This window comes from Equus przewalskii, chromosome 8 (genome assembly GCF_037783145.1).
Source record: "Equus przewalskii isolate Varuska chromosome 8, EquPr2, whole genome shotgun sequence".
NCBI lineage: Eukaryota > Metazoa > Chordata > Mammalia > Perissodactyla > Equidae > Equus > Equus przewalskii.
This window is the reverse complement of record NC_091838.1, coordinates 84176008-84202233: the sequence shown is the minus strand read 5'-3', so window position 1 is coordinate 84202233 and position 26226 is coordinate 84176008. Positions and strand designations below refer to the sequence as shown.

Here is a 26226-nt window from a genome sequence, read left to right as displayed (position 1 = left end):
CTCCCCCGCAGACCTTTGCTCTGTCAGCATTCACCTGGCTCCGTGCAGTTTTTAGCTCTTTAACGTTGTTTTGTTCACTTTCCATTGAGGGCAGGGACTGTGTGATGCCCCAGCATCCAGCAGAGGGCCTGGTGCAGTACAAGGAGGTAACCAGGGAATATCTGTTGAATGGAAACTCATCACTCACCTTCCTGGCCAGGGTGCCTTTGCCATGGGATCTTGGTCACACCTGGATTTAGCCTGTCAGCCTTCTCCTGGGGACATTCTCTCTTGAACACTTGGATACTGGACCACAATTTCTTCCAACCCTATGTGCTCAGAGCCTTTCTCTAACTACTGGCCCCGGGGCTCCCTTGTCCTAGCACCTGGCTCACTATAGCTTAGAGTTTCTATTTTTGGTGACTCAGGTCCCCTATTCCAAATCCCCTGGCAGTGCCCCCTCTGTGCCCACACCTCTATTCTCCGGCTCCTTGAATTTTCCTGACTGTAGTCCTTCAAGAACCCAAGACTGCATTCCTCTCATCAGGTTCCGAGAACTCAGATCTCTGAGTTCTTATCGTGTTCCCTTTTTTTAGAGTTATCTACTCAGAGAACTTTTTCAACCTGACCTTGGGAGTTGAGGGAGGCCGTGTCCTCGTGACCTCCACTGGTTCTGCAGGCGTCTGCTCTCAAACAGGAGGTGTAAGTCAGAGGGCACACTCCTGGTAGGAGGGTGGGGGGTGGGGGGCGTGGATGGGGTTGAAGATCAGCCAGGGCTGGGGTCAGTGCGGGCTGAGCATTCCACCTGGACCTCACAATGGGGGCCTGCCCCCACCCTCCTTTCATGCCCTGACTATAGGCCTGGTTGAGTCACTCTGGCCCTGGGACCAGGGCTGAGATCTCTTCAGTGGAGCAGATCTCTCTACACCCTCTGCTCTTTATAGAACACTCTTGCCGGGCTTTCCTCCAGCACATGAAAATAAGCTTATCACTGCCTTCTCAGTCCTCTCCCACCATCTAGTCTTGCCCCACCGTTGGCCTCTTCTTGGGTTGATGCCGTCTTCGTCATCTGTGATTGTTAAATTTTGTGTGTCAGCTTGGCTAGGCTATGGTGCCCAAGAATTTGGTCAAACGCTAGTGCAGACACTTGTCAAATGCTAGTGTAGACACTTGCTGTGAAAGTATTTTGCAGATGTGATTAACATCCACAATCAGTTGACTTTAAGGAGATTACCCTCAATCACGTGGGTAGGCTTCATCCAACCAGTTGAAGGCCTTACAAGTAGAAAACTGAGGTTTTCCAGGGAAGAAGGAATTCTGCCTCAACACTGTCCCAGAAATTCTGCCTGAATTTCCAACCTGCTGGCCTGCTCTACAGATTTCAGGCTTGCCAGCCAGCACAGTTGTATGAGCCAATTCCTTAAAATAAATCTCTTAATATAGACGAACTCTGACTGATACACCATCTCTGTTTCCTTTTGTACTCAGTGCTTCTCTCCTCCAAAAAATATATATTGAGCACCAAGTGTGTGGCAGGCGTTGTGTTAGGAATCGGGCGTTCAGTGCTAGTCATAATCAGGCATTGTCCCTGCCTGATGGCCTTAGGCTACACTGGGGAGCAGCTGTGAATCGAATAATCTCACGTCAACGTCCGTTACCACTGTGATGACTGCTCCGGGTGGTGCTGGGAGAGGTCGTAGCGGGTGGGTTAGACCCAGCCAGCGTGGGGCGGGCTCCTTGAGGAAGTGATGACTGAGACGATGTGGAGGAGGAGGGTCCCGCGCAGGGACTGGGGGGCGGTGTGCTCCACCGAAGGAACTGGACAAGGGTGGCTTGTGTGATAGAGGAGGAGAGGGGACGTACGTACTGGAGAAGGACAGAGGGCCTCGGCTGTGATAGGGCCTTGTGGCCGTGGGACTGATGTCGGTCTTCATCCTAAGGGCCTTGGGAAGCCCTTGAAGGGCTTTAAGGAAGAGGGTGTGGGAATGGATTGGAGGTGAAAGAGCCACTGGGTGGAGCACAGTAAGGAGGCCACTGCAGTCATCCAAGCAAGTGACGAAGGTGGCGGAGACGTGGGCGGTGCCATGGAGGCGGAGAGAAATGGGCAAAGTGGAGAAAAGTTTAGCGATGATGGGATGGACTGGTCTGCATGGGTGAGAGCCAGGGTAGCCTCACAGTTTCTGGTGTGGGTTCTGGAGCTGCGGGTTACACCAGCCCAGTACGGGGGAAGACCAAGTTTAGAGGGAAGATCCTGAGTCAGGTTTGGATGTGCTGATGAGATCGGGCGCCACTGAGGCCTCCAAGAAGTTATGTTCGAGAGGCAGTGGTTAATGCGCTAGGTCCCAGAGGAGAACCTGCTGTGTGGGCTGGAAAGATACATTTTGGAGTCATCAGCTTCTAGATGGCAAATGAAGCTATACGAGTGGATGAAGTCACCCCGTAATCAGTAATGAATGAGAGACAATAGGCTTCAGGCCACCGTGCCTTGAAGACCAGGACAAGCCTGCAAAGGACATAGAGCAGGAACGACCACAGGGACAGGAGGAAGCCTGAGAAGGCTGAGCCGGCGCAGCCGCAGGCAGATGATAATTCAAGGCTACAACGCCATCGATTGCTCCTGAAAGGGCAGATGAGATGAAGACTGGAAAGTGTGCATCGGCGGTAGGGACTTGGACGTCTTTAGTGACTTAGTGAGGGCTGTTTGGGTGGAGTGATTTGGCTGATGCCAGAATCATGAGTCTGAGAAGTAAGCAGGGAGGTAAAGAGGAGATGGGGGCACACGCAGCTCTTCCGTGAAGTCTGGCTGTGCAGAGGAGTGTGGGCGGGGCTGCAGGTCCCCATCCCCTTCCTCCTTTTGCCAGGGCGGACTGTGCCCTCTACTGTGTGGTGCCTGGTCACCACGCCTCTGCTGCCTCCAGCCTCTTCTTAGAGCTGCAGCGTGCAGTAGAGACCCCAGAGACCCCCGGAATGTTGAGCTGCAGCCTCCTGCTCCCTTCTTTGTATTCCTCTTTTCTAGGCTTCCTCTGGGCTTCCTCTTACTTCCTCTTCATTCTAATTTTCTTATCATATTTTTTGTTATTTCACGTATACAAGTGTCCTTTGGTATCCAAATCTATTGGGTTTGAGTTTGGGATAGAGAGTAGCAAAAGGTTGGAGAGCAAGGGATTCATCCAAAAATTTGTCCGCACTGATTTGGATCATGTGTTCGTGGGGCGGGGTCTGGGGGGGGAGAGAGCGGGCCGGCCTTCGCTGTCTTCTGTCCAGCTCTTCTGTCTGAGCCCTTGGACAGTGTCACTTTGGAAGGGCCCAACAGTTCCTGACTGCAGGGAGGCGGGGCCTGCAGGAGTGACAGGAAGCTCCTGGCGTCACTCAGGGTGTGCGTTCCTCATGGGCTCATTAGGAATTCACTGCAAACAGAGCTCCAGTGTCTTCCCACTTACGCTGAGTCGCATCTCCCCTCTTCTGCTCTTGGGTCACTGGCTTTTGCACAGTTTGTCCCCATTTAAATTTGCCTCATTAGATTTAGCTCAGCGTGCCAGCTGGGCGAGGCCTTCAGGGATCTTTGCTCCCGTCTTGGCATGGGATTCTTTGTAGGTTTAACAAGCTTCCTTATAAAGCTATTGTCTCAAGTTGTCAAGTTACTGAAGAACAGGACCTTTGGCCAGGAGCCGTCTGTCCACACCCACTTCCACCTCCTGTGTACACGGACAGGCTGTAGTGTCCTGCCCACAAGGGGTGTGCTGGGAGGCGCCTCCTGGGAAGTAGCCATACTGCACGTGGCCGATGCACGTCCTAGCAATACCGGCCACGTGATCACTTCCATCCTGCCTGCTATGGCCTGTTTGTAACCTCAGGGTTGGCAGGCATGTGGTCACATCCTGTTGTGACAAGGAGCTCTGGGGAAGGATTTGCCCAGTCTGCACTCCCACAGATTCAGCTGACACTTGACTGCCAGTGCCCTCCTAGACATCAGTGGTGACTCATTCCTTCCCCTCTCCTTCACTTGAGATAGTGAAAGGGCCATGGCTAACATTTTTTGAGTGCTTACTGTATACCAGACCCTGTTGTAACAGTCCTAATACCCCCTGCCCCAGGCAGATAGTGTGAATACCACCCCTCCTCAAGGTGAGGGCACTGAGGCACAGCTGGGCTCTCTCCCAGGTCCCCACAACCAGTCCATTCCTCCTACACTTTCCGAGCTGTCGAGATTGGGGCCTGGTGCAGGCAGCCTAGTCTGTGGCCTGTTCTTCCTGCCTCATCTCTTCTGCTGTGGCCTCATCTCTTCTGCTGTGGCCTCTCTCTGCACAGCTGCCAAGGGGGGTCACCCCATTGGATGGAGGCTCTGCCCAGAGAGAAGCCTCAGGGTGATGTCCCAGGAGAGGACAAGGGCCACAGCATATTGCTCTGCATTCCAGAGCCCCAGACAAGCCCTGGCACACAGTGGGTGCTCAATAAAGTTATAAATGTGCTTTTGTTCAACCATTTTTCTTTTTTGTAAGAGAATTCCCGCCATGAAGCTGGAGAAGATGTGTTGGCCGGCAGTAGAAACAGGCCAGGTGCTAATTGGCCTTTGGAGTGTCTGAGGATGTGCCCCTGGGTTTCTGAGGGAGCCAGTTGTCCCTTCAATGAGTCTGGAGTGCTGTGGGAAGGCAGGTGGCCCCGGGGAGGGCAGGGGCATCTGCTCGTCTACTCGGGGCCCTGCCAGCCAGAGCCAGGAAGAGAGGCCTCAGAGGAAAGACTCTCCAGATCTTGGCTAGAGCCAGAGTCTTCTGGGAGTGTGACCTTGTCACCAGCCCCAGGGGTCAGCCAGTCAGCCCTCAGGAAGGGCTCAGGGACTAGAGGCCGGTGGGGAGGCTGGGAGGGCTCTGTCAGGCTCTGGAGCCTTGGCAACTTCTCCACGTTCTTAGTTCCTGTCTGCTTTTTGCAAAGCATGGTTTGGAGGGTAGCAAGGAGGGAGAGAGCCAGGGAGACCGGCGTGCATGCTAGGAGTGGAGAACTGTGACGGGTAGAGTGGTTGGCCCCTGGAGAGGGGCATGGGCTGAGGGCCGGGGCTGCTGGAGGCGTGTGGTTGGGTTTCTAGACCCTCAGGCTCCAAAGGCCCAACCTCAGACTCATGTCACCCCCAACCCTGACCCGCGGTTGATTCCTGCTCCTTCAGAGCTCAGCTCAGGAGCCACCCCGAGGGGCCCCCTTCAGCAGCATCAGAGTACTTACACAGCCCGCTTCCGGCTTTGTCACATGGGCCTGGGGCAGGCCTCGACCCTGTGAGTCTGCTTCTTCATCTGTCGAGTAGGGCACTCACGCTTCTTCCTCCTCCTATCCTGGTGAGCTCAGATGAAGTACGTGTGTTAAGCAGCAAGGGCAATGTCTGGCACCGAGGGAGAGCTACATGCATGTTCTCATGAGCCCGCAGGTCTTGAAAGCCTACCAGGCACCAGGTGCCATGGTGGGTCCTGGAGGACAGCGGGAACAAGCAGGGAGCCCCTGCTCTCTCTGGCTCTATTTATATGCGCAGGAGCTGCCCAGTGCTGGGCAGGCTGGAAGCTGTCGGGGGACGGGAGCACCAGGCTCCCCAGCCCCCGTTCCGTGCCCTGAGGGCAGTCACAAAGTCTGGGCAGGGGAGACAGAGGGCACAGAGGTTGGGGGGGCCTGGGATCTGACAGGCCTGAGTGGAGCTCCCCACACTGCCAGTTACAGCCAGCTGACGGAAGACTGCACAACCCTCTGCATGCCTCAGCTTCCTTCTCTTCAGCGTGGGGTGGCCATGCCGTCTCGTGGCTACTGTGAGGGCTGTGTGCTTGGTCGTTTGCTCCAGAGCAGGGGTCCACCACCATCTCTCACCAGCCCTGCTGCCACGGAGCTGACATCCTGGCAGGACGACATGCACACAATAGATACAGGGATGATAGGGTGGTGGTGCTACGTGCCATGGGGAGGAGTGATGTAGGAGGAGGGGAGAGTAGGGGGAACGTTCTTTAGTGCAGAGTGGTCGGGAGGCCCTCCCTAACAAGGCGATGCTTAGGAGGAGACTTGAAATAAGGGAGGGAACAGGAAATGAGGCCGTTTGGGGCAAAGCCTTCCAGACAGAGGGGACAGTCAGTGCAAAGGCCCTGGGGCATGAGAGCAGGCTTGGTGCAGTTTTGAAGACTATCAAGGAGACCTGTGAGATGGAGTGGAATTCCACAGAGAGAGAGGGGGGATCTGAGGCAGAGAGGCAGGGGATGGGGTTTGTGGCTGAGATAGGGACTTTGGGTTTTACATCCAGTGAGATGGTAAGGCTTGGAGGGTTTTGAGTAGAGGAAGGAGACACTCTTTTCTAAAGATCTGTCCTAATTTTTAATGACCGGCTCATATGCTTATATGATCTGTGAGCCCAGGGCTGCAGGACAGTGTAGTCTCCGTTGGGTCCCTTGAGTCGACTGGCAGCACTTCAGAGGCTCTCAGTGAATCCTTGCGGAGCAAGCACGTGGACCCTGCCCGTTCCTGCCCTTTCCCTTGTTCCCTCAGCCTGCGGGGAAAGTCCAGACCTCCCTGCTTGCCACGCTCATCTCCTGCGCCCTCACAGCTCATGTGGACTTTGTGCCTTTGTGGATGCCGACCCCTCCCCTAGACATTTCCCTATTCCTCACATGTCTCCTTCGAGCCGGGCGCTGTGCCCACCCCACGTGCCACGTGAGCCCCCGGCCCCAGTTCATGCCTCCCCCCTGCTCTGGGACACCTGAGCCTGACCTGGTGCCTCTGTATCAGACCCTTACTGGCCCTGCAGCCAAAGGCCGACCAGGTTCCTGAGTGGATGAGTGAGTCAGCCCTCAGCTCAGCCCTGTCGGAACAGACCCTTCAAAAGGAAGTGTCATCAGGAATCTCCTCAAACACTCAGGGAAGCAGCAGGCGATCGAGGGGCCTGATTTCAGGCTCGCATCTGGCGGGTGACGTTTAAATCCTAGCTCGCCTTCTGCTGGCTGGGTGGGACTGGGAATGGGGGTTCACTGCAGGCTGGGCCAGCTCATTTGTGGAGTGGGGATAATAACACCCACCCTCGGTTTGTCTTAAGGGTCAGAGGACAGCTAAGGCTAAGTGCTGAGGTCAGTGCTGCACGTGGTGCTCCACACTGGTCATGATGACTTCTGAGACTCGAGTCTTCATCTGCCTGTGCCCAGGGCTCACGGAGGGACTGCTGCAGTGGTGTGCAGGAGCCCTACAGTCGCAAGATCGGCAGATACACACTGGGTTGTCCTGAGAAGGTCACCAAGCCAAGTGCCAGATAGTGGGATTGGCGCAGGATTAGAGCCCAACCTGCAGGTGTTGGCCAACCATCTCTGCAGCCACACAGACCTCTGCACCCTTGGCCCAGAGGCTGCCCTGATGCCCACACCTGCACGTGAGCCCTCGGTGGAGGTCTGGGCTGTGAGCCTGGGGTCAGCTTATCCAGCCGGCTTGTCCCTTGCCTGGGCTCCAGCCAGATCTCAGTGGCAGGCTTGCCCCCTGAGGAAGTGTCACTTCTTCCCGTGACATTTTTGGCCAGCTCTGTCTGCCTGGTCCTAGGAATGCGTCTCTTCTCTTCTCCCTTCTCCAGCCAGATCAGAAGTAAAGACTTTCCCTAACCCAGTCTCCTTAGAATCTCCCATGGAGTCCTGGGTTTCCGACACAAGACCTTTCTAGATCTAAGCTCATTTGCTGGGTGGCAATGACGGACACCTGCTTAGGCCAGTCAGCACTCAGACCCCCGTGATGATCCTCTCTCTCCAGCATCTTCTGCCACAGCGTTTAGGCCGATGTCCCTTAGATGGGACACTTCTGATCCCAGAACCTTTCTCCAGCCTGTCTGGGTCCTTGGGCCTCAGCTTGAGGAATATTGTGCCACAATTCTAGGATGCAGATGAGTACCCTTATCTGGGGCGGTTGGGACTCTTAGTTTATCTGATTTTGAAAAACTAGTTACAGGAGGGAATGCCCCCAAAATACAGTTTTGCTATAATACTTGTTTTGAAAATGTGAATTTGTTTCAATGTGATTGACACTTTTGGGAACAATTTGAGCATGAGGCAAATTTCGTTTGTTTATGTGCAATTTTGTCCATGAGAAATGGTGGTGAAAACAGAAAGCAAAAACTGTGCCAGCTAAGCAGACCACAACCTGGAAATGCAGGAACTCATACACCGTGACACTGCCAGCTGCCTCAGCTGACCAAGCATCACTGCCCCACACCCAGTGTCACACTTCTCCATCCGATTTCAGACAACCCATTTCACAATAACCCACGAGTCCCAGCCTTCCCGCACCCGCTTTCACAAACTAGCCTCAGGTCTTCTTCAAGGTAAATGCCATATTTATTGCAGTCTTTTTGAATTCTTAACCATTTAACATATATAAAACTGTGCTATCATTTTAATTAAGTTCCTGTCACTTTTTAAATGTATCACTGATGAAGTTTTTGAGTGTTGCGTCTCTAGCGCCATTTTTCTCGCACGTCTTTTGGTTTTTACTGTGCTGGTCGGAGCCCACTCGACCTGCCACGTGCCTCTGGGTGATTATTTAACCTCCATGAACCAGAGTCTTCCCCCGTGAAACTGCACTCGTAATCCTGCCTCCCCCATCTGTTTATCTGTCTATTCAGCAACCAATGACTCAGGCAGGTCCCAGCTGTGTGCAGACGCATCAAAACCCTGGGCACACCGTGTGGACAGACAGGAGGGGGCCTGCTCCAGCAAAGTTGCATCAAGGGCAAGGGCTGCAAAGGCATTAGAGCAGGGTGATGGCAGAGAGGGGACAGGTGTGCAGGGAAGACTGCAGGGCCTCTGAGGGGACAGCCTGCTGAGAGCTGGGCATGAGGGGGCAGAGCAAAAGTCCTGAGGCAGGAACCAGTGTGTCGTGTGGAGGAAGAACAGAAGCCAGGGAAGAGGAGGCAGCCGTGAGGGAGGCTGGTGGTGTGCACAGGGGCCTGTACGCCGCGTGCACGCAGAGCAGGCTGGTTTGCAGGTCTGTGTGACATGGGGTACGTAAGCTCATGGGAAGTGCTCCATAGGCATCAGCTACTGTTTGGTCCTGTGCTGAGAGAGGAGGTGCTGGAACTGGGGAGAGTGGCGGAGGTGTGACGAGTGGGCAGAGTGGGTGAACAAGGCTGGCTGGCCATGCTGAGGCCCCTGAGGCATCATTGGGAGGACACCAGGCTGCCCTGCCCTGAGACTGTCCTCCCAGCCTTGGATGGTCTCAGGACAGGATGGCAAAGGCCCCTGAGAGGGGGCTACAAAGGAGTGTGAAGGCCCAGGGACATGTGGCATGGAGCAGGCCCTCTGCACATGGGGGAGGAAGGGCAGATTGAAGCCTTGGGGAACCTAGGAGGTGGAAGGAAAGGAAGGGGTGAGGGGTGTCCCTCAGCAGGTCTGTGGACTGTGTAGGAAGGACCTAGATAGAAGTGAGATGGGAGGACACCTGGAGATTTGCACCTGGCAGGACTGGAGGAGCAGGGTGAGAGGTGTGTGGCCTTGACCTCATTGGTGGGAGGGGGAGTGCCCCAAATGGTAAGATGCCTTAGCGGAAAGCTGGTCTAGTCCATTCCTGGAGCACATGGGCTAAGGGGGAGCCTTGGTTGGCATTGCTCTGGGAGCCTGCAAGTTAGGAGGTGAGCTCATTGGGGTGGAAGGAGGGTGAAATCCTGCAGGGGAAGTGCCTGCATGAGGGCCAGGAGTGGAGGAGCCGGAGAGGACACTGCACTCAGCCATGATGGCCATCGGCAGAGTAGCAAGTGAGGGCTGGGAAGGGACGAGTAAATGCCGAGACCAGCACTGAAATCGGGGAGAATGCAGCAAAAGAAGGTGAGCGGGGACTTGGCAGGTGAGACCTTCCAAGGAGCACGCTGGAGGGCACTGGGTGGGCAGAGGGAGAAGGGGACGGAAGACAGACAGATAACTTGGAGATGATGTTAGAAATGGCAACTTCAAGAGGAAGTCAGACTGCGGTTTGCTCAGAAGGAGATGTCTCACCCACCAACATGGCGGGGCGAGGTGGGAGGCACCTCCAGGCAGCTGGGTTGCTCTCCAAGGTCCCCAAGTCTCCTCTCAGACTCGGGTCTCAGTTCAATGGCTATTTATTGAGCACTGTTGTGTGTCAAGGGCTGGAGACACAAAATAAATAAGCTCACTATCTCCAGGGGACAAAGTGGCCAGAGCTATGACGGAATCACACACGGGGAGCTGTGAGCCCAGAGCAGGGCCCCTGGTCAGCCGGGGGAATGCCTTCCTGGGGATGCTCAGCTGAGTAGCATACAGAATAAGAGGCCCAGGGGAGGGCGCAAGGCTGTGGTGTGGCATTGAGTTTGAGGCAGAGGCTGGCGAGGAGAGCGGGTGGAGCTAGACCCCGGACGACCTTGACTGTGCCACCGCAGAAGCTCAGATTAGCCGCAGACCAAGGGCAGCTCTTGGAAGGCTTGAAGCTGGGAGTGCTGTCGTCAAGGTATGGTTTGTTCAAGACTGGAGGCGGACAGGCCAGTGACTCAGAGGCTCTTGCAGGGGTTCAGGTGGGAAGCAATGTGGGCCTCAACTAGGACAGTAGCGTTGGGAGTGGAAGGGAGAGTGCAAGAAGAAAACTACCATCTCTTTCATACAAGTTAAAAGCCAGATCCTGAAAGACTGGCATCAGTGAGCAAATCACCTGTGGGAGGGCTAATTCTTTCTCTTTGGGTGTCTTTTGGGTGCAGGCCTTGAGGGATCTCTCCCATTCCCACCCCTACCTCCATGTTGGACTGCCGTGTGCTCTTTAACATGCAAGGCAGTTCAATGAGGACTAGATTTATTGAGTACCACTCATGTGCCAAATGCCATACTAGGCATAGAGGTGGCAAAGGTGGTACCACAAACGTTACAGAGAATTACAATGAAGTGGGACACACAGATCAACAGACAGGCAGTGACCATACAGTGCCTGAGGGCTGTGACGGGGGAGCCGAGGCAAAGGGCATCTAGCCGTGCTGGGGGGTCAGGGGAGCGCTCCAGGGGAATGACTCCTGAAGATCTAATCAGTAAGAAGGAGCCGCCAGGTTAAAGGAACGTCGGGTGGGGACAGAGAGGGGAACATGCAAAGACCCGGAGTGGAGCGAGTTTGGGACAGCTGAAGTGTGCAGAGCAGGGACGTCTGCAGAGGCATATCCCACAGGGCCTCGAGGCTGTGTCAGAGAGTGTGACTTTATCCTGGTGGAAGGAGGGGGGCGGGGCAGTGGGTCTCACCCAAAGGCTGCACATTTGGAAACGTGTGTGGGCTTTTTTGACTGTCACAAGGACTGTGGGGTGTTAGTACCCAAAATGCTCAGCCCGCCTGCGCTGTGCTGGGCAGGCCAGCACCACATGTTCTGCCCAAATGCAAGAGTGTCCCTGCTGAGAAACATGACATCTTCAAGGCAGAGCCAACAAAGAGTATTTTAGTTTCCAAATATATTTTTTATTATCTTATTGTTAATTTTATTACCTTGTGATCAGAGAAAAAGATCATTATAATATTGTTGCAGGTAGCCATCAGTCCTTCATTTCGATTGCTGGACACTCTTCCATTCTGTGCGTGTACCACAATTTGCATATCCATAATCTTGTCTGTGGACATTTGGGTTGCTTATAGGTTTTTTGCCAATATGAACAATGACACAGTGAACATTCTTATGTATGTCTCCAGGCATACACGTGCAAAAGTTTATCTTGGACACAGCAAAGAGCAGAATTCTGGGTTATAGAAATGTAAGTTTTTAACTTCACAAGATAATGCCAAATTGATTGATTCATTAACTCGCTTACCAGCAATGTGTAAAGTACTCCTCTTCCTGTATATCTTCTACAACACTTCACGTTGTCAGATTGCTTAATTTTTTTCAGTTGAATGGATGTTATCTGGTATCTCATTGTGGTCTTGATTTCATTCAGTCATTCAACAAATATTTGTTGAGTGCTTATCCTGTGCCAGGCACTGCTTTAGGACTGGATTTGCATTCCCTTGATAATTTCTGAGGTTGAACATGTTGTCACTTGCTTCATGCCCATTTACACTTACTCTTCTGTGAAATACCCATTGCAGTGTCCACCAGGGAGTCTTCTTAATCTACTAAACATCCAGCCCCACCCACAAGATGACCAAAGGCTGCCCTAGGCACCCGTCTGCTCAGAAGGGCAGGAACTATCGCTGGCCATCAGCGGACTTCCACCTTCTTTTTCTGCAGGAATAATGGAGCGATGTATGTAGCCGTCAAGGCTACATCTTGGGACGTAGCTCATAGCTGACAGCTCACATGCAAGATGAGATCCATGTCGGGCAGGGCGAGAGTCGCCTTTGGCTTCCAGACTTCAGGCCTCACAGGAGCCACTATGTCTTGCGACAAGTCCACAGGCGTAGCTTCCGGGGGCCCCAAAAGGAACATGCCTCATTTCATGAGTCACTGTCCTCCAGGAAGCTCAGAGTATGGCCTCCTCTCAGACATTCATTGTTCGTTTATAGTTCCTGTCCACATGCAGCTTACCAAGAGGAGTAATTGTTACATAGGCAGTGTTGCCTAGTTAAATCATTGACATTCTACCTTTACCTGGTTACCAGGGGAACAAAGCCAGAGAGTTAACCAAAGGTCAAATTCGCAAGCAGAAGAGGAAAGGGTATTGTTAACCTTTTGCCCATATTACTTTTTTAAAAAGCAAGTTTACTGAGGTATAATACTCATGCCATAAAATGTACCCATTTTAAGTGAACAATTTGATGAGTTCTGACAAATCTACGTACCAAGTGACCACCACTACAACATAGTATAGAACATTTCTGTTACCCCCCAAAATTTCCTTGTGCCTTTTCCTAGCAAGCCTCACTTCCCACCTGTGGTCCTAATAGGTTAGTCTTTTCTGGAGTTTTAATCACACAGCATATATTTTTGTGTGTCTGGTTTCTTCTGTTTAGCTTCCTGTTTTTGAGATTCATCCATGTGATTGCATTATTAGTTCGTTCCTTTTTACGGCTAAGAATTATTCCATTATATGACTATATCTCCTTTGCTTCATCCACTCACCTGCTGATGGACATTTCAGTCATTTCCATTTTTGGCTATTACAAATAAAGTTGCTGTGAACATTTGTGTATAAATCTTTAGATAAAAGCCTAGGAGTGGAATTGCTGGATCATATGGTAAATATCAGTTTAACACTATAAGAAACTGCCAAGTTGTTTGCCAAAGTGTTTGTACCATTCTACTTTTCCACCAGCAGTAAATGAGAGTTCCAGTTGCTTTGCATCCCTGCCAGTATTTGCTATTGTAAGGCTTTTAATGTTAGCTATTCTAGTGAATGTAGAGTGGTATTTCGTTGTGGTTTTAATTTGCATTTTCTTGATGACTAATGATGTTGAAAACATTTGCATGTGCTTTTTGGCCATTTGTATATCTTCTTTTATGAGGTTCCTAAAATCTTTTGCCCTTTTTAAAAATTGAATGTCTTCTAATTATGAACTTGTGAAAGTACTAATATAGTCTGGATACAAATTCTTTGTCAAATACATGTATTGCAAATATTATCTCCCAGTTGTGGCTTTTAATTTCCTTCACAGTGTCTTTTGAAGAGCAAAAGCTTTTAACATTATCAAAGATTTTTTTAAGTCTGTGGTTTTTACATCCTATCTAAGAAATCTGCCTACTCTAGGGTCATGAAGATATTCACTTGTTTTTATCTCGAAGTTTTTATAATTTTAGCTTTCCATTTAGCTCTATGATCCATTTCAAGTTAATTTTTGTGTGTGATGTGAGGTATGGGTTGAAGTTCTTTTTTTTCTCTTTAATGTTGATAGCCAATTGTTCCATTACCATTTGTTTAAAGGAATATGTATAGGTCTATCTCTGGATTCTCTGTTCTGCTCCACTGATCTATATGTCTTTCCTTATGACACTATCACACTGCCTTGATTATTGTAGCTTTACAGTAAACCATTAAATCAGGTAGTGTAGGTCCTCCAACTTTGTTCTTTTTCAAAACTGTTTTGGCTTTTCTAAATCTTATGCGTTTCCATATAAATTTTAAGGTTTTGGTCAATTTCTTTTTTTTTTTTTAAGATTTTTTTATTTTTTCCTTTTTCCTCTCCAAAGCCGCCCGTACATAGTTGTATATTCTTGTACATAGTTGTATATTCTTCGTTGTGGGTCCTTCTAGTTGTGGCATGTGGGACGCTGCCTCAGCGTGGTTTGATGAGCAGTGCCATGTCCGCGCCCAGGATTCGAACCAACGAAACACTGGGCCGCCTGCAGTGGAGCGCGCGAACTTAACCACTCGGCCACGGGGCCAGCCCCAGGTTTTGGTCAATTTCTATAAAGAAGCCTACTGGGATTTTGATTGGGATTGTGTTGAATTTCTACATCAATTTGGAGAGAATTGAAATCTTAACACTATTGAGTTTTCTAATCCATGAACACGGTACATCTCTCTATTTAGGTATTTTAAAATCTCTCTCAGAAATGCTTTGTAGTTTTCAGTAGACATGCATTGCACATGTTTTGTTAAATTTATCACTTGCAGAAAGAGTTAGCATAGCTGGCCTGAGACTAGTATCCTTAGAAAGGTCTTCTTGCAAGGTTGGCCCTTGGTTGTCATCTGGGATGATTTCAGAAGGGTTCCCACAATCCCTAGAACTCATAAACTGATAAGAATGGCTCACTGTGCTAACCTGTTCAAACAACATGGCTTATGCTGACCTTCTGATTTCCTTCTGGGAGTCTAGAATTTTGGTACATGCTAGGCAGAGGGTGCCTATGTGACCAGCCCCCTATGAGAACCTCGAGTCTCTAATAAGCTTCCTTGATAGACAACATTTCACGCGTGTTGTCAAAACTCATCGCTCAAGGGGGCTGGCCCCATGGCCGAGTGGTTAAGTTCGCGCGCTCCGCTGCAGGCGGCCCAGTGTTTCGTTGGTTTGAATCCTGGGAGTGGACATGGCACTGCTCATGAGACCACGCTGAGGCAGCGTCCCACATGCCACAACTAGAAGAACCCACAATGAAGAATATACAACTATGTACCGGGGGGCTTTGGGGAGAAAAAGGAAATAATAAAATCTTTAAAAAAAAAAAAAAAAACTCATCGCTCAAGGAATCAAGTCCATCCTATGTGACTCCACAGGGAGAAGACTCTTGAAAACTTGCACCTGGGTTCCCTCAAATTTTGCCCCATGAGTCTTTTCCCTTTGCTGCCTTTGCTTTATATCCTTTCTCTGTCATACATCATAGCCATGAGCAGGAGGACATGCTGAGTCCTGGGAATCCTCCTGGTGAGTCGTCAAACCTGGGAGTGGGCTTAGGAGCCTCTGCCATAATCCCTAAGCATTTTATGATTTTTTGATGGATATATAGTTTTAAAATTTCATGTTCCTAGCAGTACAGAGTTACATGATTTTTTTTGTTGTTGACTTTGTATCCTATGACCTTGTCGAACTCATTTGTTAGTTCTAGTAGTTTTTTTGTAGATTTCTTAGGACTTTTTTATGTCATGACCATATTGTTATAAATAAACATGGCTTTTTTTCTTGCCCTATCACACTCACTAGGGCCTCCAGTACAATGTTTTTGAGAAAAGTTGGTCGCTATCTTTTGCTTTGGGGGTGGTATGCTCAGGAGCTCTTGGTGGGAGGGTCTGCTTCCTCTTCACCATCACCAGCTTCTGGCTGTGCAGTATGGCCCTGGCTCTGTGGATGGCGGCCATGCACAGATAAGGGTGGTACTTGTTGTTTCAGATCGTGTGCTGGATGCTGCTGAGAGTGTCCTGGACATTCTTATTGATGGTGGTCTGCATGTAGGAGGTGGCCAGCTTTTGCTAGTCACATCTCCGCTTCATGACCACCATGACACCTTTGCTGTTGGCCGCCGGCTCCACACCTGCCGTCTTGCAGTGAATGAGCCCACTGGAGCAGGAGGAGTTGAGGGCCTTCAGATTGTCGGGTTCAGTGCTGCACGTCTGCATGTTCCCCTTGATCAGGGAGCTGGAGCTGTTCTGCAAGACCATTCATTGCAGATGCACAGACATGACAGCAGGTACTCTCGCTGTGGTGGCTGGAAACAGAAAGGGCATCTATGTCCAAATTTCCCCTTTTTATAAGGACACAGTCATACTGGATTAGGGGCCCACTTTACTCCAGTACGATCTTATCTTAACTAATTACATGTGCAATGACTAATTTCCAAATAGGGTCACATTCTGAAGTCCTGGGTATTAGAACTTCAACATAGGAATTTGGTGGTGGGAGGGGGGGACGGGACAGGACGGGACACAATTCAACTCATAACGTTGGGCTCATAAAGTAAATTAGAGAATTTTATGAGGTCAGCATAACCTTTTTGTGTTACTTTTGGTAGATTGTGGGTTGATGTCAACTTGAAAAATAAAACAGGCAATTATTTTACCAGCAAAATGAGTTTATTCAGGAAAAAAACAAAGAATTGCAATTTGAGACCCACATTCTATAGCAAAAGCCAATGATCAAAGGAGAAGAATGTCATTTTATAGGAAAAAAGGAGGAAATTGGGAGAGGTTGTTTTGAACAAAAGTCCACAGGAGAAAAGCAAGAGTTCAGAGTGGTGATGGTTTCTCATTGGCTGAGTTGCTGGGGTAGTTGATTTCTGTTTGGGACACAACGTACGCTTCTTCTGGTTGGTGTCTGTAAGTGATGATTCTTCCTATTGATGACTTCTTTCTAGTGGGGTCTGTAATTGACTGTCTTTCTTGTAATTGACCTTGAGTGGTACTGTGTGAGAGCTCCTCCTTCCAGCCTCCAGAATCCATTTTAAATGGGTTTCCCTTTATTAATTTTCACATTCCTACCTTCTGATCAAGATCATTCTCTGAGAGTATCACTGATCGAGAGTCAGGATTTCTGCACTTAGTGGTCTTGTCCCTTGGTGCCGGGAAGGACCTTTCCTTCTCGTCATGATCCATGTTGGAGGGAGAGTGCATAGTGGTTGGAAACCATTTAGGCCACACTTGAGAAACCAGGAAGGTTAGGAGGGAGAACTCGCAGGCACTTCTTATTCAAAGTCTATAGTCATCCAAGGTCATAAGCATTGGAAATCATTTCAGATTGCTGTGCTAACGTCACCTCATGAGGTACGTCATGTTTACAAAGGTTTGACAGGCAATAAAATACAAAACTTAAAGTATTTATACAAGACAGAATTGAAAGTAACATGACAAATCCAAATTGTCTGATGGTTCCAAACTAGGAGGCCAAACCTGAAGGTAACCGGCTAAATAGAGGCTTAATGGGGTGAACCAGTGAGAGGCTTCTGATTTGTTATGAAGAGAAAACAGAACAGCAAATATGGTAAGAGCACACTCAAACTGAAAGAATTAACTGAGCGCATTGGGAAGACAGTGCAGGAATAAACATGAAGCAATAGCTGATGAACTCTTGCAAAAATTCAAAAAGACATATTAAAACAGTATTGTCATCTCGAAATAACTGTTTGGGAGTCAAATGCGTTATCCAGTAATACTGCCTGTAGGGTTGCAAATTCAGAGACCATGGATTTGGATAAGAGCTCAGAGACAGGTAACAGTTCAGATGAAAGAAAGACTTCTGTGAATGCTGAACTTTCTAACCCTTCAGAAAAAGAAAGCGAAAAGATTAATTTGTCGCAGGATCGTAAGGAGGCTGTTTCTGAAAGCCTATAATCGAAAGAAGAGGTTTCCCCCTTTTGTAAGGGATTGGGAAATGCAGACAAGGTCACCGTCCTTCCAGGAAGGGGAGAGAGAAAATAAAGTAAGAAACAACAGTGGGAAGAGGATATACAGGCCTGGTTTGGTCGTCTTGGGAAAGCTCTCTGCCTCAGATGTCAGCTACTTCTCCTCCTGGTCAATTTGACTTGAGGTCTCCAGTGTTTGTAAAGGACCAGATGTCAGGTGGAGCCTTCTTTAGCTGTGAGACGTGCAACCAAGGCTCAAGTCCCTGAAGATTGGCTGCCATACGGGTAGTGAGGTATAGTCCCTTCTAAGGAAATTTCAAGGGCAGTAAAGTTGGAAACATCAGTCTAGAGTATCATATACAGACATTTAAGGAAACTAGAAGAATTTCAGATCCAGTCCAGCTCATAGGTGTAACAAAACCTTAAAGACAATTAATAGGACTAAAAAGTTTAATATCTACAAAGGTACAAACATAATTTCTCTCTCTACAATTACCCCCATTTTTATTAAAGATAATTATAGTAAAACTAATTTGTTTTTATTAAAAACTTCAGCTGATTATTTTTATAAACACAACAAAAACTGTGATTGACCATAGAAGCTCCATAAGATTACTTTGCTGAAACCTTGTAAGCAAGGTACTAGGTTGCTTTTTCCAAGCAGTTCCTTAAAGTTGTCTGGTCATTTCTGAGTCTATGTACATCTCTCCTGAATATGACATTCTAGTCAAAGCCTTGGTAATGTAGCCAACATTTCCAATTGTGTCCCGTTACAAGGAGAATAGACCTGAACCCATGCAAATACATATATTGTCATGAAAAGAAAACTTAAGGGATTATGTAGAGAGAAAAAGACAAATGTTTCAACCTTGTTGCAAAGATACACTTTACCAGATTGCTGGGAGTTATAGGGAGCTTAAAGGAGAGGAGAAAAAGGGGTCCTTTCCATCTGGAAAGCAAAACATCAAAGCAATCAGTCCTCCACTGGAGTTCCAGAAATTCCCACCCAGTTCAATGTTATGATTTTAAAATTATTAAAACTTGGATTCCAGAGGACTTTTCAAAGTCTTTTCCATAAGTTTCTTTGAAAATGAAACATATTTATGAAAGCATCAGAGTAAAGCAACAACTGTCTATAACGGACAGAAGACTTGAAAATGCATTGAGCGAAGGCAATTGACAGGGAAATTTGGGTCTTGTTGTGACATAGTTTAGATAGTAACTAGAATTACAGGTAATAACATTACATTAGGACACATGAGATGTTTAGGCATTTTATACAATTTCTAGAATACTTTTTAGTAATATTCACCCATACAATATAATCTAAAAACATTTATTATCACTTATTCAAACATGCTTCTCATGTAATTTGACATATGAAATAAGCCTAATTAGTGTAATATCTCTTTTTTGATAAGGAGAGGGAATAAATCTTTTGAGATGTCTCAGGTGCCCTGTGGAAAATCCCTAAGTTATATCCAGGTTGAAAATACTTCATTTAGAATTTGAATATTTTGGGAAACTTGTCAAAAATATCAAAAGGTTTGGACACTTGACCAAACAGGTTCACAGATCATCATGAAATAATACTTAAGTATGTATTTGACCAAAGTAATAATAACATGTTTCAAAGGCAAATACAAAAGGTTATATGGTTGTAAGAAAAACTTAACTCCTTCAATACTAAGAAGACTCAGTTCTCTTAAGTAAAGACCTGATAGAAACAACACAGGAAATTATTTTGATAAATAAATAGTGCAATCTTTAAATGTGGCACAAGATATGATTACTAACAGACTAGAATTTAGTTTCTTTGCAATAGGGAGCCAAAAATAGATAAATCCATGTTCATTAATTAATGTTTTAGTATTTTATATTGTTTGGGAAATGATCCAGATATTCAATGAAATTTCATAATTTAATTTAATTTAGCAAAAACTTTAAAGTTTTAAGTTACCCAAAAAGATTTGGGGATGTTATTTCTAAGCACACATACCACAAAACATAATTATTGTACCTAAAAACTTTCATCCCATTTTCATCTATCAAAATAATTTGTTCCCAGGGGCTGGCCCTGTAGCTGAGTGGTTAAGTTCACGCGCTCTGCTTCAGGGGCCCAGGGTTTCACTGGTTTGGATCCTGGGCGCGGACATGGCACCGCTAATTAGGCCATGCTGAGGTGGCATCCCACATGCCACAACTAGAAGGACTCACAACTAAAAATATACAACCATGTACCCGGGGGCTTTGGGGAGAAAAAGAAAAAAAAAATCTTTACAAATAATAATAATAATTTGTTCCCAACAATTATGTCTAGATTACTCAAAAAACTTCATGAGATATTAGACAGCCATTATCTCAAGTGAATTTTCTTGTTGACAAATTTTGCAACAGAGATAATATGAGCTTATTTGACCGATAAACTCATGTAGAATAAAAGTATTATATTTAATGTTGATAGCTCTAAAGACATATCTGTTTCAATTAAACCAACAAACTTAAACTAGCTCTAATTTCAAACATTTTCCCAGATCATAGGAACCTGAAAAGCATTTTGGTTAGTTTCTATTATATTTCTGAGAATTTTTAGAAATCCTTAATTTAAATAAGCACTTGATTTTCCTTAAACCAAAATTAGGGGGCCAGACCCGTGGTCGAGTGGTTAAGTCCAGGCGCTCCGCCTCGGCGGCCCAGGGTTTCACTGGTTCGGATCCTGGGGGCGGACATGGCACCACTCATTGAGCCACGCTGAGGTGGCATCCCACGTGCCACAACTAGAAGGACCCACAACTGAAAATACACAACTATGTACCAGAGGGCTTTGGGGAGAAAAAGGAAAAAAAAAATCTTTAAAAAAAAAATGTAATTAATTTTGAAATACCCTTTGGAGGTAGAAAAATATCACACATGTACATAGACATACATAAGACATAGAAAGACACAGAGACCTTATAGCTTTTGTTTTAAGAATTTCAGCCACGTCTCAGGTACAAAGTTCAAAAGAATAGTTGATTCCAAATTGTGCTTCTGGAAGATGGACTAAGTTAAGGTTACTTGCTCAGATGGCCAAAGTTTCAGCACTAGATGCACAGAGGGAAGGAGGGAGATGGCGCCAGAGTGGGGCCTGAGCAGAAGACGAAGAAAACAGGGGAAGGGAAAGGGAAGCCTCAGAAGCCATTTTTGTCTTCCTTCAATGTTTTAGTTGTTTCAGCTAATTTAGATATAGTACCTTACAGAGAGGTGGTTTTAGAGTTTTGTGCCTGTTGGGAAGCTCCAGGTACAATTAAAATAAATGTACTGTTTGTTTTGCTTAATTTTAGAGCCGTAGTCTTCCTATTTGGTTTTAAGAAAAATGAGTTTGGGGAGATCGAAAGTTCCCCATTATGGCCATTGTAATTCCAGGCTATTCTTTGTCAGTTTGGCCCACTTAGTTAAAAACGCACATGCAGGGGGTCCAAAATTCTTAAACTTAATCCTGGCTGGGGCCCCTTAAGAAGGGCTGCCCTCAGGTCATTGAGATGACTGGGATCCCATTTCCCAGCTTCAAAAGCCCAAGTTGATTCCAGGAGGAAATCAAAACCAAAGAAAATCCAAAACCAAAAGAAAATCCCCGCTAGCTTGACCCCCAAAAGGAAAGTTGCTGCCACACACCTCAGAAGACAGACAAGCACTCGTTGGGGAAGACTCTAACCCTTCCCCCGAAAGGACAAAGTCTTTCTCTGTGAAGATGGAGCCTAGGATGAAACCTCCTGAAATGATGCTAACCCTTTTCCGAGAGGGAAAAACCCTCTCCCCTTTCTGAATAAAGTCAGACAGCTCAAATCACAAGAAAAGTGGAGCTCAGAATCTGACAGGAAACTCACCAAACCAAAAGTAGGCCGTGACTCACAGAAGCCATGAGCTCCAGGGGCCCAGAGCAGGTACCTCGCTCAATTCTGGGGCCCATCGTCTCTTGAGGGTCGCCTCCTTCAGATCCCACTTCTGACACCACGTATGTCAACCTGAAAAATAAAACAGCCAATTCTACCAGCAAAATGAGTTTATTCAGGAAAAAGCAAGGAATTGCAGTTCAGGACCCACAGGCTGTGGCAAAAGCCATAGGCAGGTCCAACAATCAAAGGAGAAGAACGTGATTTTACAGGGAAAAAGGAGGAAATTGGGAGGGGTTGTTTTGAACTAAAGTCCACTGGAGGAAAGCAAGACTTCAGAGTGGTGACGGTTTCTCATTGGCCGAGTTGCTGGGGTAGTTGATTTCTGTTTGGGATGCAACGTACATTTCTTCTTGTTGGGGTCTGTAATTGACCACCTTTCCTGCAAATGACCTCAGGTGGTACTGTGTGAGAGTGCTTCCTTTCTGGCCTCTTGACTTTATTTTAAATGAGGTTTCCCTTTATTAATTTTCACAGTGTCTTACAGGTTTTAAAATTTTTCAGGCATTATTTCTTCAGACATTACTTCTCCATTCTATCTTTCTTCTGGCACTCTACTTTTTTACTTTCCCTGTCACGTATCATATGCTTTTTTTTTCCTCTATCCATTCCTTTTTCTCTTTGTAAGTTTGCACAGCTTCTATTGACCTTTTGGTTCACTAACCCTTTCTTCTGACTTGTCTAATCTGCTTTTAAACCCATCTACTGAATTTTTAGTTTCAGTTAATTTATTTTTCCATTAAAGATGCTCAGTTTCTTTTTTATAGAATCCAATTCTCCTGGGAAATTCGCCATATTATCTTCCATGTATCTCCATTTCCTCCTGCCTTTTCCTTAACATATTAGTCATATTTATTTTAAAGTTTGTTTTTTTTTTGCTATCTCCAATCTTTTAGTCACCTCTAGGTCTGATTCTGTTATCTTATTTTTCCTCTTGGTTTTCAGTCATATAATCCTATCTTTTAAAGGGCCTAGATAACGTGCATTAAAAAAACTGCAGAGGTTCTGAATGGTGTTATCTTCTTCTGGAAAAAGTTCTCCTTGCTCTCTGCCAGGCAGAGAGAGTGGGGCTGATTACCTTCAACGATCAGGGCAGAGCTGAGTCGAGTAAGGGTTGTGATTTTGGTAAGGCTCCGTCCTTAACGCTCCCAGGTGGAGCCCTCCAGAGCTGGGGTCTTGCCAGGGCTCCTTCCCCTCGTGGGACCTGAACACTAATTCTTGTTTCCTCAGCACAACTTGTCTAAAATGCCATAGCTGCAATTCTTCCCTCACAGCTGAGGGTTTCTCTTCATGTTTATTTCTTGCATTCCTGCTTGGATATATATTTTAAGTTTAACAGTATTTTATCTAGAAATTTTATGTTTTAAGAGTGGGAACTGGGATCCCAGGTCAGTTTGGTCCACCATCTGGACTGGAAGTCCTCTGAAGGAGTTTAAGCAGGGGAGTGACATCATCCCTGTCTGCAGTGCTGAGGACAAGTTGGGATCTGCTGCAGACATGATCCTGGTCTTGACTCGAGAGAAGGGCATCGAGGTGAGAGGGGTTCAGAAGACAGAAGCTGAATGCCCAAGGGTCATGAGAGCAACTGGGGTAGAGAGGAGGATTTGGAGCCTGGCGCTAGAGTCCTCCCAGCGCCAGCAAGCTGCTGGATAACAGCAGAAAGCAGGCCGAAGTGGGATGGAGGAGAGTAGAGGGCACAGGCTGCTGCACAGGAGCCGAAAGGCTGGAAGTTGCAATGGCAAGGGAGGAGATGAGGATGATGTGAAGTGGGTCCAGAGGAGTGAGCACCCATGCGGACAAGAGACGCTCTTCCGTAGTGAGCATGGGAGTCAAGAAGTTGCAGTGTGTGGGTGGTAGTGGGGGGGGGGGTTGTTTGCATTTTGGACATTCTGAAAGGTCTCCAATGCCTGATAAGCCTGAGACAAAGAAGACATTCGAGAAACATAGAATGTTTTGGTGGCAGATGGGGCCGAGCCATCCTGCTGCCTGGGATGCAGCGTCTGGGCCCCGATGGGGAAGGGGCTGCCTTGGGAGCTGCAGTGCTGGGACCAGCTCCCCTCAATGCCCCCCAGTGCAGGCCCTTCCTGCCTGCAGCGTGACTATAGTCCTTGCTGATCTTCCTGCCTGTGCTCAAACCTCTTCCAGGCTCTTCCCTGGAAGGGTCCATGGTTCATCACTGCCTGCAGTATGGAGTTCATACTCCTTGACTTTCCCCCGACAGCTGTCCACACTGCCCTCACCACCCACAGCTCCCCCCGACCCCCTGCCATGCAGCATCTCTTTCTTCCACCTGCTTCCCCCAAATGTGCCTCCATACATTCCCCTGGGCTTTGAGTTTTGCCGCCTGCACTCCTGAAGTGCCTCACCGCTGATGTTGATGCCGAGCCAAAGTCCAGAAGGCTGCCACATTCTCTCTCCCTGGTCCTGGGACAGGCGGTGCTTGTGCGGCTTGTGTTAGATAAAGTTCATTCATTCATTCCATGGTTGACATGTATGGTGTGGCTGTCCCTGGACTAGGTGCTGGCCTGTGTGTTAAAACGCAACAGTCTCTGTTCTGAAGGCACTTCCAGGTCAGAGCCACTGAACGGTAGCCCTGGTTAGCCAGAAGGCAGGTGGCACAGGGCACTTGCGCTGGGTGTTAAGCGAGCTGGGGTCCTGTGCTGGCTTCTCTCTGTGGTTTTCAACAGGCACTGATGACAGTGACGCTTTCCACAGCAGGGAATGTGATGGAGACATGGACACTTCTTGTCATTTCATCTTGAAAACAAGCATGGGTTTAATGATTACTTATGTGAATAGACATTTTTGATTGAAGAATTAACTTTCTTTAGCCTTAGTATAGTTACTGTGTCAGCGCTCTCCAGCGGAAGCCCACTGGACACGTCTGCAGTCGAACAAGTCAGGCTTACTGCTTATCGTGGTGAGGGAGCCCACACGCCATGGGGAGCCACATGGAGTCACAGGAAGGGCGTGCTAGGAAGGACTTCCTATGGCATTTGGCTTGTTTGGGTGAATGGGGAAGGGCTTAAGGAAGCTGGGCTTTGCTCTGGATGCTGCCAGGAGGGGGAGGAATTCTGTGACAGTATCTCCACACATCTTCTCTGGAGGGAGGACAGACCAGAGGCGAGCTAGAGCTGTCAACTGTGAAGAGGCAGCAGCCGCTCAGAGAAGGCAGGACGGGGCACTGTTGGTCTTCTTTATGGTCTGGACAAAGCGCATGTTTTGTCTGTGTTCAGCCATGTTTACCGAGGGATCTTCTTGTCTTGACCCATCTCACTCACAGAGGAGCCTTGTCTGACGCTGGTGTTGTATGAAATCGTTTATATTCTAAGCAGGAGAACACCAGGGCCTAGCTGATGGGAGCAGGCAGCTCCTGGATGATGTGGGCTGTGTCCCTCCTCACCTGAAAAATCAGCGTGGCTGACCTCACAATTGCTGGGCTCCATTCAGCCTCGGGAATCAGTGTGAGCACCTGCTACACACTCCCCACCCAGTCAGAGCATAAGCTACCCCTTCTCCCTCCCTGGGTAGGAAGCAGCAGATGGCAGGCCAAGCTCCGTTGGTGGGAATGGCCCGCTGGATCCCTCTGTAGCACCGCAAGCTGCCTCCTGCCCCTGGCCCTGGGCCCCGTCTGTATCTGCTCCTAGCTCCCCTGTAGCACATCTCAACAGCTTCCTCTCTGCTTTCTTCACCTGTTGGCACCCCCACACCTTCTCCTGGAGGTCCTGTTGCTAGACTCATCTTCCTAAACACAAACCCAGCTGTGGCCCCTGCCAAAGTTCCCGTCACCTCCAGGACAGGCCCAAGCCCTCACCCGTGAGCGGCCCTTGGCCTTTCCTCTTGCAGTCAGGGCCTCTGCCCTACATTGCCGCCCTCCTGGCCCTTGCCCTGCCCCTGACCCAACCCTCTAGACTCTAATGTCCCCAGGGAGCCGCCCCCAAGGGTTAGCTAGCCAAGAGTTTGTCTTCCTTGAACTCCTCAAGAAAATACTGTCCTTGCACATTTCTCTCGGCCGCTATCCCTGAGCTCCTCCTGTCTCGGCTGACATTCTCTTTCAGCATGCGATTGCTCCATGTTTCCTCCTCGGCGTGAACTACTGATGGGTCTGTGAGCTGACGCTGAGCAGGATCCTGCATGCTTAGAGCCCTGATGGGCAGGGCATGCTGAATGAGGAGCTGCACCTGCTCAAGGAGGTGGGGGAGGGGAGCCGCAGTGCCTGCCGGGTGCTCAGCATGTGGACAAGCAGAGTGACTGACAGTAGCAGTGCTGAGCGGGCAGCTGCTGGCAGGGTGATGTGGACCCCACGAAGGGGCCTAGGTGGCTGAGAAGGCAGTGCGCATCCCCACCTGGGAAGTGGGGCCCCCCTGTGGCTCGGGCTGTGCAAGGTCAGACCTGGGGGTTGAGGGGCAAGGAGACAGCAGGAGGCCAGCTGGAGCAGCCAGCTGGCAGTCAGCAGGGCCTGTGTGCCAGACAAGGAATGTGGACTTCATCCTGCTGGCGACCATCAGAGGGTTTGAAGGATGCGAGTGGTGTGATCAGTGTTTGGGAAACACACCTGGGGCCAGGCAGAGGGCTGGTGGCGAGCTGACAGGTGAGCAGGAGAAGGCCTTAGGAGGCAGGGGAAGGTGAGCAGGGAGAGTG

At 48.4% G+C, this 26226-nt stretch overlaps 1 protein-coding gene, 1 long non-coding RNA gene and 1 pseudogene across 2 annotated transcripts in view; 1 reads left to right on the top strand and 2 right to left on the bottom strand.

Moving 5' to 3' along the window:
* The first annotated feature begins 2094 nt into the window (after nucleotides 1-2094).
* PARP10 (poly(ADP-ribose) polymerase family member 10) overlaps nucleotides 2095-26226 on the top strand; it is a 38575-nt gene continuing 14443 nt past the window's right edge. The window contains exon 1 of the mRNA XM_070632302.1: nucleotides 2095-2640. The gene's annotated coding sequence lies outside the window, so the exon portion shown is untranslated. The remainder of the gene's footprint in view (nucleotides 2641-26226) is intronic.
* Nucleotides 15677-16097, bottom strand: LOC103560796 (large ribosomal subunit protein eL28 pseudogene; annotated as a pseudogene).
* Nucleotides 16370-24676, bottom strand: LOC103560797 (uncharacterized). The gene is made up of 3 exons (XR_547287.2): nucleotides 23952-24676; nucleotides 21520-21657; nucleotides 16370-17958 (listed from the first exon to the last, which is right to left on the bottom strand). It is a non-coding gene; the product is annotated as an uncharacterized lncRNA (long non-coding RNA).